This window comes from Triticum aestivum, chromosome 1A (assembly GCF_018294505.1).
Source record: "Triticum aestivum cultivar Chinese Spring chromosome 1A, IWGSC CS RefSeq v2.1, whole genome shotgun sequence".
NCBI classification, from domain to species: domain Eukaryota; kingdom Viridiplantae; phylum Streptophyta; class Magnoliopsida; order Poales; family Poaceae; genus Triticum; species Triticum aestivum.
This window is the reverse complement of record NC_057794.1, coordinates 555,682,713-555,694,187: the sequence shown is the minus strand read 5'-3', so window position 1 is coordinate 555,694,187 and position 11,475 is coordinate 555,682,713.

Below are 11,475 nucleotides of genomic sequence, written 5' to 3'. Positions count from 1 at the left end.
CGACGGCGACGGGGACGGGGCGCGATACGGGGCGGGGGCGGCGACGAAGACGAACAGGAACTAACTAAATTTTTTCGTAAGTGTTGTATATATAGGAGAGGCCTTTAGTACCGGTTGGAGTCACCAACCGGTACTAAGGGTCAACTTTGGCCAGGCCAAGAGGCGGGAAGAGCAGGCCATTAGTACCGGTTGGTGGCTCCAACCGGTACTAAAGACCACCCTTTAGTATCGGTTGGAGCCACCAACCGGTACTAAAGGTGGTGCGCTGCTGCACAAAGTTTAGTCCCATCTCGCCGGGCGAAGGGCAGCCGCACTGGTTTATAAACCCAGCCGCGGCTGCCCTTTGAACTCCTCTATAAAGCAGGCTTCTGGGCCTAACTACGGCGTGCTGCCCTGTGAGCCTGCTGGGCCTGAAATTGCACGCCCGTGGTCTAGCAGGCCCACAGGGCAGCGCCCCAATTTTTTTATATAGTTTTTTTCTTTTCTGCTTTATTTTTTCTTCTATTTATTTCTGAGTAGTTTTTATATAGTTTTTTTTCTTTTCTGCTATATTTATTTTCTTCTATTTATTTCTGAGTAGTTTTTTATATAGTTTTTTCTTTTCTGCTATTTTTTCTTTCTGCTATTTTTTCTTTTCTGGTTTATTTATTTTCTTCTATTCATTTATTTTTATATACCATGCCAAGTTGATGGTTGAAAGTTGATGGCGTGGCTTTGAATGGTGCATACTGATGCACAAAAAGTCTGGAGTTATAATAAGTTTAAAAAATGAAGTGCCGGTGTAACAGATGAGTTTTTGTCCGAAACCGGCCCTTATACTTTGAAAGAGATTGTCCAGTTTATACACGAAGTGCATCCAGTTTTTGCCGTAACAGAAGAAGTCCGGAGTTGTAATAAGTTATTAAAAATAAAAAAGAGGTGCAATGCTCATTAATTAGCTTCAAGCCTTTCGGAATAGTGTAAATTGCACTGCACATAGCTCCGTGCAGTCTATCCTATTCCTCAAGGCTTGAAGCTAAGCAACGTGCAGGTGAGCATTGAGCCTCTTCTTCATCGTCTCTGCACTCAGGGCTTATAAACCGCTCCTAGTGCCTCTCTCTTCGCGAGGTGGGACTAAAAAACAGCTTACTAAGAAACTCTAGTAGTGGTTCATGCCATGAACCGGTATTAAAGGTGCTCGTGGGGCCCCCAGCATGACCTGACACAACCTCATTAGTACCAGTTCGTGGCACGAACCGGTGCTAAAGGTTCGCCATGAACCGGTACTAAAGAGCTCCTCCCGCCTAGCCGTTGGAACCGGCACTAATGGACACATTAGTGCCGGCTCAAATTCAAACCGGGACTAATGTATCTCATTTTGTAGTGCTTTTCGATTTCAGGGTCATTTAGCTCAAAACAAATCATTAAATGCATGAAAAATAGCAAATGAAGGCAGAAATGGTTGAAAGTTGATGGCGTCGCTTTGAATGGTGCATACTGAATGCACAAAAAGTCTGGAGTTGTAATAAGTTTAAAAAAATGAAATGCCTTTGTAACAGATGAGTTTTCGTCAGAAACCCGGATACTTCGAAAGAGATTGTCTAGTTTGTAAACGAAGTGCATCCAGTTTTTTCCGTAACCCTCTGTACTTTTCTGCACATGCTATGTGGGTGAAATGATGATACCATGCCTAGTTTCGACTTTCTCAGAGTTCATTTGTAGTGCTTTTCAATTTTAGGGTCATGCTATGTGGGTGAAAATTGATGGCGTCGCTTTGAATGGTGCATACGGAACGCAAAAAATATAAGAGCATTTAGATCATGATCTTATATTTCTTTACAGTCTAAATTGTCAATATGATCTTATACATCAAAAATACTTTGATCATCAATGATCTTTTTATGTACAATCTGAATTGTCAATATGAGTCCTCAACGATTTGTAAACCAGTGAAGACTCATATTGCGGCCACAAATTCTACACATAGAGTTCAATGAATACCAAGTGCTTGTGATAGTTTGAGAAGTAACATATTTAAGGTGGTAAAAACCTTGTTAGGGGAGCGAGGTGGGACTAAAAACAGCTTGCCATAACCTCATTAGTACCGGTTCATGGTACGAACCGGCACTAAATGGTGATGGTGGGGCCATAGCCTGACCGCAGGCTGCCACAACCTCTTTAGTACCGGTTCGTGGCATGAACCAGTACTAAAGGTTCGCCATGAACTGGTACTATTGATCGCCGCCACGAACCGGTACTATTGATCACATTAGTGCCGGTTCTGTTACAAATCGGCACTAATGTGCTTCACATTTGACCCTTTTTCTACTAGTGACCACCTTTCCTTTGGCTCTTTGGAGCATCCTTCGTTTCTTCGTATCTCTACAAAATGAAGGACTCCTAGTGTTGCTGAGCTGGGGCATGCGGTAGTACTGCTCCTCAGAGCGGTAGTACCGCAGGCCCCTGCGGTAGTACCGGCCATGGGCGCGGTAGTACCGCAGATGCTCACAGTAGTACCACTTCTTGGAAGCGGTAGTACCATGGCCTCAGGCCTGCACAGCAGCACGAGCGGAAGTAGGGGTGGATGTAATTTTTTTACATCCGCGTCCTGTGCGGTAGTACCGCTCCAGGCTTGCGGTAGTACCGTGTCGGATTTTTGCATAGATCAAAACTCAGCGGAAGTAGCCACGGGTGTATTTTTATATGTCCGTGCCTTCCCAGCCTAGACTATTCCTGCCGTGTGGTAGTACCGCAAAGGGGGCGCGGTAGTACCACGCCAGCGGTTCTACCGTCCTCTGCCTCATCGCATCAGGACTAGTCCCAGGCCCTGTCGTGCCAGCGGTAGTACCGCGGTGCCTCGCGGTAGTACCGCGGGCCTTTGCGGTAGTGATACGTCTCCAACGTATCTATAATTTTTGATTGCTCCATGCTATTATATTATCTGTTTTGGATGTTAATGGGCTTTATTTTACACTTTTATATTATTTTTGGGACTAACCTATTAACCGGAGGCCCAACCCAAATTGCTGTTTTTTGCCTATTTCAGTATTTCGTAGAAAAGGAATATCAAACGGAGTCCAAACGGAATGAAACCTTCGGGAGCGCGATTTTTGGAACAAACATGATCCAGAGGACTTGGAGTGGACGTCAAGCAACCAATGAGGCGGCCACAAGGTAGGGGGCACGCCCTCCACCCTCGTGGGCCCCTCGTGGCTCCACCGACCTACTTCTAACTCCTATATATATCTACGTACCCCGCAAACATCCAGGAGCACCACGAAAACCTAATTCCACCACCGCAACCTTCTGTACGCAAGAGATCCCATCTTGGGGCCTTTTCCGGAGCTCCGCCGGAGGGGGCATTGATCACAGAGGGCCTCTACATCAACTCCATGGCCCCTCGGATGATGTGTGAGTAGTTTACCTCAGACCTTCGGGTCCATAGTTATTAGCTAGATGGCTTCTTCTCTCTATCTCTTTGGATCTCAATACAAAGTTCTCCTTGGTTTTCTTGGAGATCTATTCGATGTAACTCTTTTTGCGATGTGTTTGTTGAGATCCGATGAATTGTGGGTTTATGATCAAGTTTATCTATGAACAATATTTGAATCTTCTCTGAATTCTTTCATGTATGATTGGTTATCTTTGCAAGTCTATTCGAATTATCAGTTTGGTTTGGCCTACTAGATTGATCTTTCTTGCAATGGGAGAAGTGCTTAGCTTTGGGTTCAATCTTGCGGTGCTCGATCCCAGTGACAGAAAGGGAAATGACACGTATTGTATTGTTTCCATCGAGGATAAAAAGATGGGGTTTATATCATATTGCATGAGTTTATCCCTCTACATCATGTCATCTTGCTTAAGGCGTTACTCTGTTCTTATGAACTTAATACTCTAGATGCATGCTGGATAGCGGTCGATGTGTGGAGTAATAGTAGTAGATGCAGGCAGCAGCCGGTCTACTTGTCACGGACGTGATGCCTATATACATGATCATACCTAGATATTCTCATAATTATTCGCTTTTCTATCAGTTGCTCAACAGTAATTTGTTCACCCACCGTAATACTTATGCTATCTTGAGAGAAGCCACTAGTGAAACCTATGGCCCCTGGGTCTATTCTCCATCATATAAGTTTCCATTCTATTTTATTTTGCAATCTTTACTTTCAATCTATATCATAAAAATACCAAAAATATTTATCTTATTATTATCATCTCTATCAGATCTCACTCTTGCAAGTGGCCGTGAAGGGATTGACAATCCTTTTATCACGTTGGTTGCGAGGTTCTTATTTGTTTGTGTAGGTACGAGGTGACTCGCGCGTGGTATCCTACTGGATTGATACCTTGGTTCTCAAAAACTGAGGGAAATACTTACGCTGCTTTGCTGCATCACCCTTTCATCTTCAAGGGAAAACCAACGCATGCTCAAGAGCTAGCAGGTAGTACCGCTTGTATCATGCGGTAGTACCGCTCGTCGCGGGCTGAGTTAGTGGATGATTCGTCTCCAACGTATCTACTTTTCCAAACACTTTTGCCCTTGTTTTGGACTCTAACTTGCATGATTTGAATGGAACTAACCCGGACTGAGCTGTTTTCAGCAGAATTGCCATGGTGTTATTTTTGTGCATAGATAAAAGTTCTACGAATGACCTGAAAATCAACGGAAAATATTTTTGGAATATATAAAAAATACTGGCAAAAGAATTAACATCAGGGGGCTCACACCCTGTCCACGAGGGTGGGGCGCGCCCCCTGCCTCGTGGGCCCCCTGACGCTCCACCGACCTCAACTCCAACTCCATATATTCACGTTTGGGGAGAACAAAATCGGAGAGAAGGATTCATTGCGTTTTACAATATGGAGCCGCCGCCAAGCCCTAATCTCTCTCAGGAGGGCTAATCTGGAGTCCGTTCGGGGCTCCGGAGAGGAGAATCCATCGCCATCGTCATCATCAACCTTCCTCCATCGCCAATTTCATGATGCTCACTGCCATGCATGAGTAATTCCAACTTAGGCTTGCTGGACGGTGATGGGTTGGATGAGATTTATCATGTAATCGAGTTAGTTTTGTTAGGGTTTGATCCCTAGTATCCATTATGTTCTGAGATTGATGTTGCTATGACTTCGCTATGCTTAATGCCTGTCACTAGGGCCCGAGTGCCATGATTTCAGATCTGAACCTATTATGTTTTCATGAATATATGTGAGTTCTTGATCCTATCTTGCAAGTCTATAGTCACCTATTATGTGTTATGATCCGTTAACCCCGAAGTGACAATAATCGAGATACTTACCGGTGATGACTGTAGTTTGAGGAGTTCATGTATTCACTCAATGTTAATGCTTTGGTCCGGTACTCTATTAAAAGGAGGCCTTAATATCCCTTAATTTCCAATAGGACCCCGCTGCCACGGGAGGGTAGGACAAAAGATGTCATGCAAGTTATTTTCCATAAGGATATATGACTATATTGGGAATACATGCCTACATTACATTGATGAAATGGAGCTAGTTCTGTGTCACCCTATGTTGGGGATCGTAGCAGAAAATTAAAATTTTCTACGCATCACCAAGATCAATCTATGGAGTAATCTAGCAACGAGGGGAAGGAGAGTGCATCTACATACCCTTGTAGATCGCTAAGTGGAAGCGTTGCAAGAACGCGGATGAAGGAGTCGTACTCGCAGCGATTCAGATCGCGGTTGATTCCGATCTAAGCGCCGAACAACGGCGCCTCTGCGTTCAACACACGTGCAGCCCGGTGACGTCTCCCACGCCTTGATCCAACAAGGGGAGAAGGAGAGGCTGGGGAAGACTCCATCCAGCAGCAGCACGATGGCGTGGTGGTGGTGGTGGAGGAGCGCGGAACTCTAGCAGGGCTTCGCCAAGCACTACGAGAGACAAGGAGGGAGAGAGGTAGGGCTGCGCCAAGAGGGAGATGATCTCGTGTGTCTTGCAGCCCCCAATACCTTAAGTATATATAGGGGAAGGGGAAGGGCTGCGCCCCCCATCTAGGGTTCCCTCCCTAGGGGTGGCGGCAGCCCCAAAACCCATCTAGGGTTGCGGCCAAGGGGGGAGAGAGGGGGGCGCACCTAGGGTGGGCCTTAAGGCCCATCTGGACCTAGGGTTTGCCCCCTCCCACTCTCCCTTGCGCCTTGGGCCTTGGTAGGGGGGGGGGGAGCGCACCAGCCCACCTGGGGCTGGTCCCCTCCCACACTTGGCCCACATAGTCTTCTAGGGCTGGTGGCCCCACCTGGTGGACCCTCGGGACCCTCCCGGTGGTCCCAGTACGTTACCGATAGCACCTGAAACTTTTTCGGTGACCAAAACGGGACTTCCCATATATAAATCTTTACCTCCGGACCAATCAAGAACTCCTTGTGACGTCCGGGATCTCATCCAGGACTCCGAACAACATTCGGTAACCATGTACATCTATTCCCTATAACCCTAGCGTCATCGAACCTTAAGTGTGTAGACCCTACGGGCTCGGGAGTCATGCAGACATGGCCAAGACAACTCTCTGGTCAATAACCAACAACGGGATCTGGATACCCATGTTGGTTCCCACATGCTCCACGATGATCTCATCGGATGAACCACGATGTCAAGGATTCAATCAATCCCGTATACAATTCCCTTTGTCTATCGGTACGATACTTGCCCGAGATTCGATCGTCGGTATCCCGATACCTTGTTCAATCTCATTACCAGCAAGTCTCTTTACTCGTTCCGTAACACATCATCCCGTGATCAACTCCTTGGTCACATTGTGCACATTATGATGATGTCCTACCGAGTGGGCCCAGAGATACCTCTCCGTTACACGGAGTGACAAATCCCAGTCTCGATTCGTCCCAACCCAACAGACACTTTTGGAGATACCCGTAGTGCACCTCTATAGCCACCCGGTTACGTTATGACGTTTGGCACACCCAAAGCACTCCTACGGTATCCGGGAGTTGCACATCTCATGGTCTAAGGAAATGATACTTGACATTAGAAAAGCTTTAGCATACGAACTACACGATCTTGTGGTAGGCTTAGGATTGGGTCTTGTCCATCACATCATTCTCCTAATGATGTGATCCCGTTATCAATGACATCCAATGTCCATGGTCAGGAAATCGTAACCATCTATTGATCAACGAGCTAGTCAACTAGAGGCTTACTAGGGACATGGTGTTGTCTATGTATCGACACATGTATCTGAGTTTCCTATCAATACAATTCTAGCATGGATAATAAACGATTATCTTGAACAATGAAATATAATAATAATAACTAATTTATTATTGCCTCTAGGGCATATTTCCAACAGTCTCCCACTTGCACTAGAGTCGGTAATCTAGTTCACATCGCCATGTGATTAACATTCACAGGTCACATCGCCATGTGACCAACATCCAAAGAGTTTACTAGAGTCAATAATCTAGTTCACATCACTATGTGATTAACACTCAATGAGTTCCAGGTTTGATCATGTTATGCTTGTGAGAGAGGTTGTAGTCAACGGGTCTGCAATATTCAGATCCCTATGTATTTCGCAAAACTTTATGTCATATCGTAGATGCTGCTACCACGTTCCACTTGGAGCTATTCTAAATTGTTTTTCCATTATACGTATCCGGTATCTCTACTCAGAGCTATCCGGATAGGTGTTAAGCTTGCATCGACGTAACTCTTTACGTCGAACTCTTTATCACCTCCACAACTAAGAAACATTTCCTTATTACTCTAAGGATAATTTTTTACCGCTATCTGGTGATCCACTCCTAGATCACCTTTGTATCCTCTTGCCAGACATGTGGCAAGGCACACATCAGGTGCGGTACTCAGCATGGCATACTGTATAGAGCCTATGACAAAAGCATAGGGGACGACCTTCGTCCTTCCTCTTTCTTCTGCTGTGGTCAAGCTTTGAGTCTTACTCAACTTCACACCCTTCAACTCAGGTAAGAATCCCTTTTTTGACTGATCTATTTTGAACTCCTTCAAAATCATGTCAAGGTGTGTGTTCTTTGAAAGTATCATCACGCATCTTGATCTATCTCTATAGATCTTGATGCCCAATATGTAAGCAGCTTTATCCAGGTCTTCCTTTGAAAATCACTCTTCAAACAACCGTTTATGCTTTCCAGAAATTCTACATTATCTCGGATCAACAATATGTCATCCACATATACTTATCAGAAATGTTGTAGTGCTCCCACTCACTTTCTTGTAAATACAAGTTTCGAGCAAACATTGTATAAACCTAAAAGCTTTGATCACTCCATCAAAGCATATATTCCGACTCCGAGATGCTTGCTCTAGTCCATAGAAGGATCGCTGGAGCCAGCATACCTTTTAGCATCCTTAGGATCGACAAAACTTTGATTGTATCACATACAACTCTTTCTCATGAAAACTGGTAAGAATTTGTTTTTGACATCCATCTGTTAGATTTCATAGTCGAAAAATACAACTAATGCTAACATGATTCCGACGGACTTAAGCATCGCTACGGGTGAGAAATTCTCATCGTAGTCAACTCCTTGAACTTGTGAAAAGACTCTTTCCCACAAGTCGAGCTTCATGGACGGTAACATTACCGTCCACGTCCGTCTTCTTCTTAAAGATCCATTTATCTCAATGGCTTGCCGATCATCGGGCAAGTCCACCAAAGTCCATACTTTGTTCTGATACATGGATCCTATCTTGGATTTCATGGCTTCTAACCATTTGTCGGAATACGGGCCCACCATCGCTTCTCCATAGCTCGTAGGTTCATTGTTGTCTAACAACATGATATCTAAGACAGGATTACCATACCACTCAGGAGTAGTACATATCCTTGTCGACCTACGAGGTTCTATAGCAACTTGATCCGAAGCTTCATGATCACTATCATTAACTTCCTATTGAACAGACGTAGGCGCCACAGAAAACATCTTTCTGTGTTGCATCACTCTCTGGTTGAAGTAAAGGTTCGACAACCTCATCAAGTTCTATCTTCCTCCCACTCAATTCTTTCGAGAGAAACTCCTTCTCGAGAAAGGACCCGTTCTTAGCGACAAACAATTTGCCCTCGGATCTGAGATAGAAGGTATACCCAACTGTCACCTTTGGGTATCCTATGAAGATGTGTTTGTCCGCTTTTGGGTTCGAGCTTCTCCGGCTGAAGCCTTAAGCATCGCAGCCCCAAAAATTAAGAAACGACAATTTTTGGTTTCTTGCCAAACCATATTCATACGAGGTCGTCTCAACGAACTTAGATGGTGTCCTATCTAAAGTGAATGTAGCTGTCTCTAACGCATATCCTCAAAATGAAAACGGTAGATCGGTAAGAGACATCATAGATCGCACCATATCTCATAAGGTTCGATTACGACGTCCGGACACACCATTACCCTGTGGTGTTCCTGGTGGCTTCAACTGTGAAACAATTCCACAATGTCTTAAGTGATTGCCAAACTCATAACTCAGAAATTCTCATTGATCAGGTCGTAGGAATTTGATCTTCTTGTTATGATGGTTCTTAACTTCAGTCTGAAACCGCTTGAACTTTTCAAATGTTTCAGACTTGTGCTTCATTAAGTAAATATACCTATATCTACTCAAATCGTCAGTGAAGATGAGAAAATAGCGATATCCACCGCACGCTTCAATTCTCATTGGATCACACGCATCAGCATGTATGATTTCCAACAAGTCACTTGCCCGTTTCATTGTGCCTGAAAACGGGGTCTTAGTCATCCTGCCCACGAGGCATGGCTCGCATGTGTCAAGCGATTCAAAATCAAGTGACTCCAAACATCCATCGACACGGAGTTTCTTCATGCATCTTACGCCAATATGACCTAAGCGGCAGTGGCACAAGAAAGTGGTACTATCTACATCTTTTGGCGTGGACATGTGTATTACCACGACCGAGATTCACTGAACCATTCACATAGGGTGCATGACCATGAAAGGTAGTATTCATGTAAACGGAATAACCATTATTCTCTAACTTGAATGAATAACCGTATTGCAATGTGCATGATCTAATCATATTCATGCTCAACGTAGACACCTGATAACATTTATCTAGGTTCAATACTAATCCCGAAGGCAGATGGAGTGTGTGATGGTGATCTCATCAACTTTGGAAACACTTCCAACACACATCGTCACCTCGCCCTTAGCCAGTCTCCGTTTAGTCCGTAGCTTTTGCTTCAAGTCACCAATAATAGCAACTGAACCGGTATCCAATACCCAGGTGCTACCAGGAGTACTAGTGAGGTACACATTAATAACACGTATATACTTTGTTGAAGTTGCCAGCCTTCTTATCTACCATGCATTTGGGGTAATTCCGCTACCAGTGACCGTTCCCCTTACAATAGAAGCACTTAGTCTCGGGTTTGGGTTCAACCTTGGGTTCCTTCACTGGAGCGACAACTGGTTTGCCATCCATGAAGTTTCCCTTCTAGCCCTTGCCCTTCTTGAAACCAATGGTCTTGTTAAACCATCAACACTTGATGCTCCTTCTTGATTTCTACCTTTTGCGGTCTTAAGCACCGCGAACAGCTCCGGGATCAACTCCATCCCTTGCATGTCATAGTTCATCACAAAGATCTAGTAGCTTAGTGGTAGTGGCTAGAGAACTCTATCAATCACTATCTTATCTGGAAGTTTAACTCCCACTTGATTTAAGTGATTGTAGCACCCAGACATTCTGAGCACATGCTCACTAGCTGAGCTATTCTCCTCCATCTTGTTGGCAAAAGAACTTGTCAGAGGTCCCATACCTCTCAACACGAGCATGAGCCTGAAATCCCAATTTCAGCTCTTGGAACATCTCATATGTCTTATGGCGTTCAAAATGTCATTGGAATCCCAATTCTAAGCCGTAAAGTATGGTGCACTAAACTATCAAGTAGTCATCAGGATGTGTCTGTCAGGTGTTCACAACATCCACAGACGACGTTGTAGGGGTTTGCACATCGAGCGGTGCATCAAAGACGTAAGCCTTCTGTGTAGCAGTGAGGACACTCCTCGGACTACGGACCCAGTTCGCATCATTGCTTACCATATCTTTCAACTTAGTCTTTCTCTAGGAACGTATTGAAAACAGGGAGCTACAACGTGAGCTATTTATCTACAACATATTTGCAAAGACAATTTAGACTATGTTCATGATAATGAAGTTCATCTAATCAAATTATTTAATGAACTCCCACTCAGATAGACATCCCTCTAGTCATCTAAGTGAAACATGATTCGAGTCAACTAGGCCGTGTCCGATCATCACGTGAGACGGACTAGTCATCATCGGTGAACATCTTCATGTTGATTGTATCTTCTATACGACTCATGTTCGACCTTTTGGTCTTCCGTGTTCTGAGGCCATGTCTGTACATGCTAGGCTCGTTAAGTCAACCTAAGTGTATTGCGTGTGTAAATCTGGCTTACACCCGTTGTATTCGAACGTTAGAATCTATCACACCCGTTCATCACGTGGTG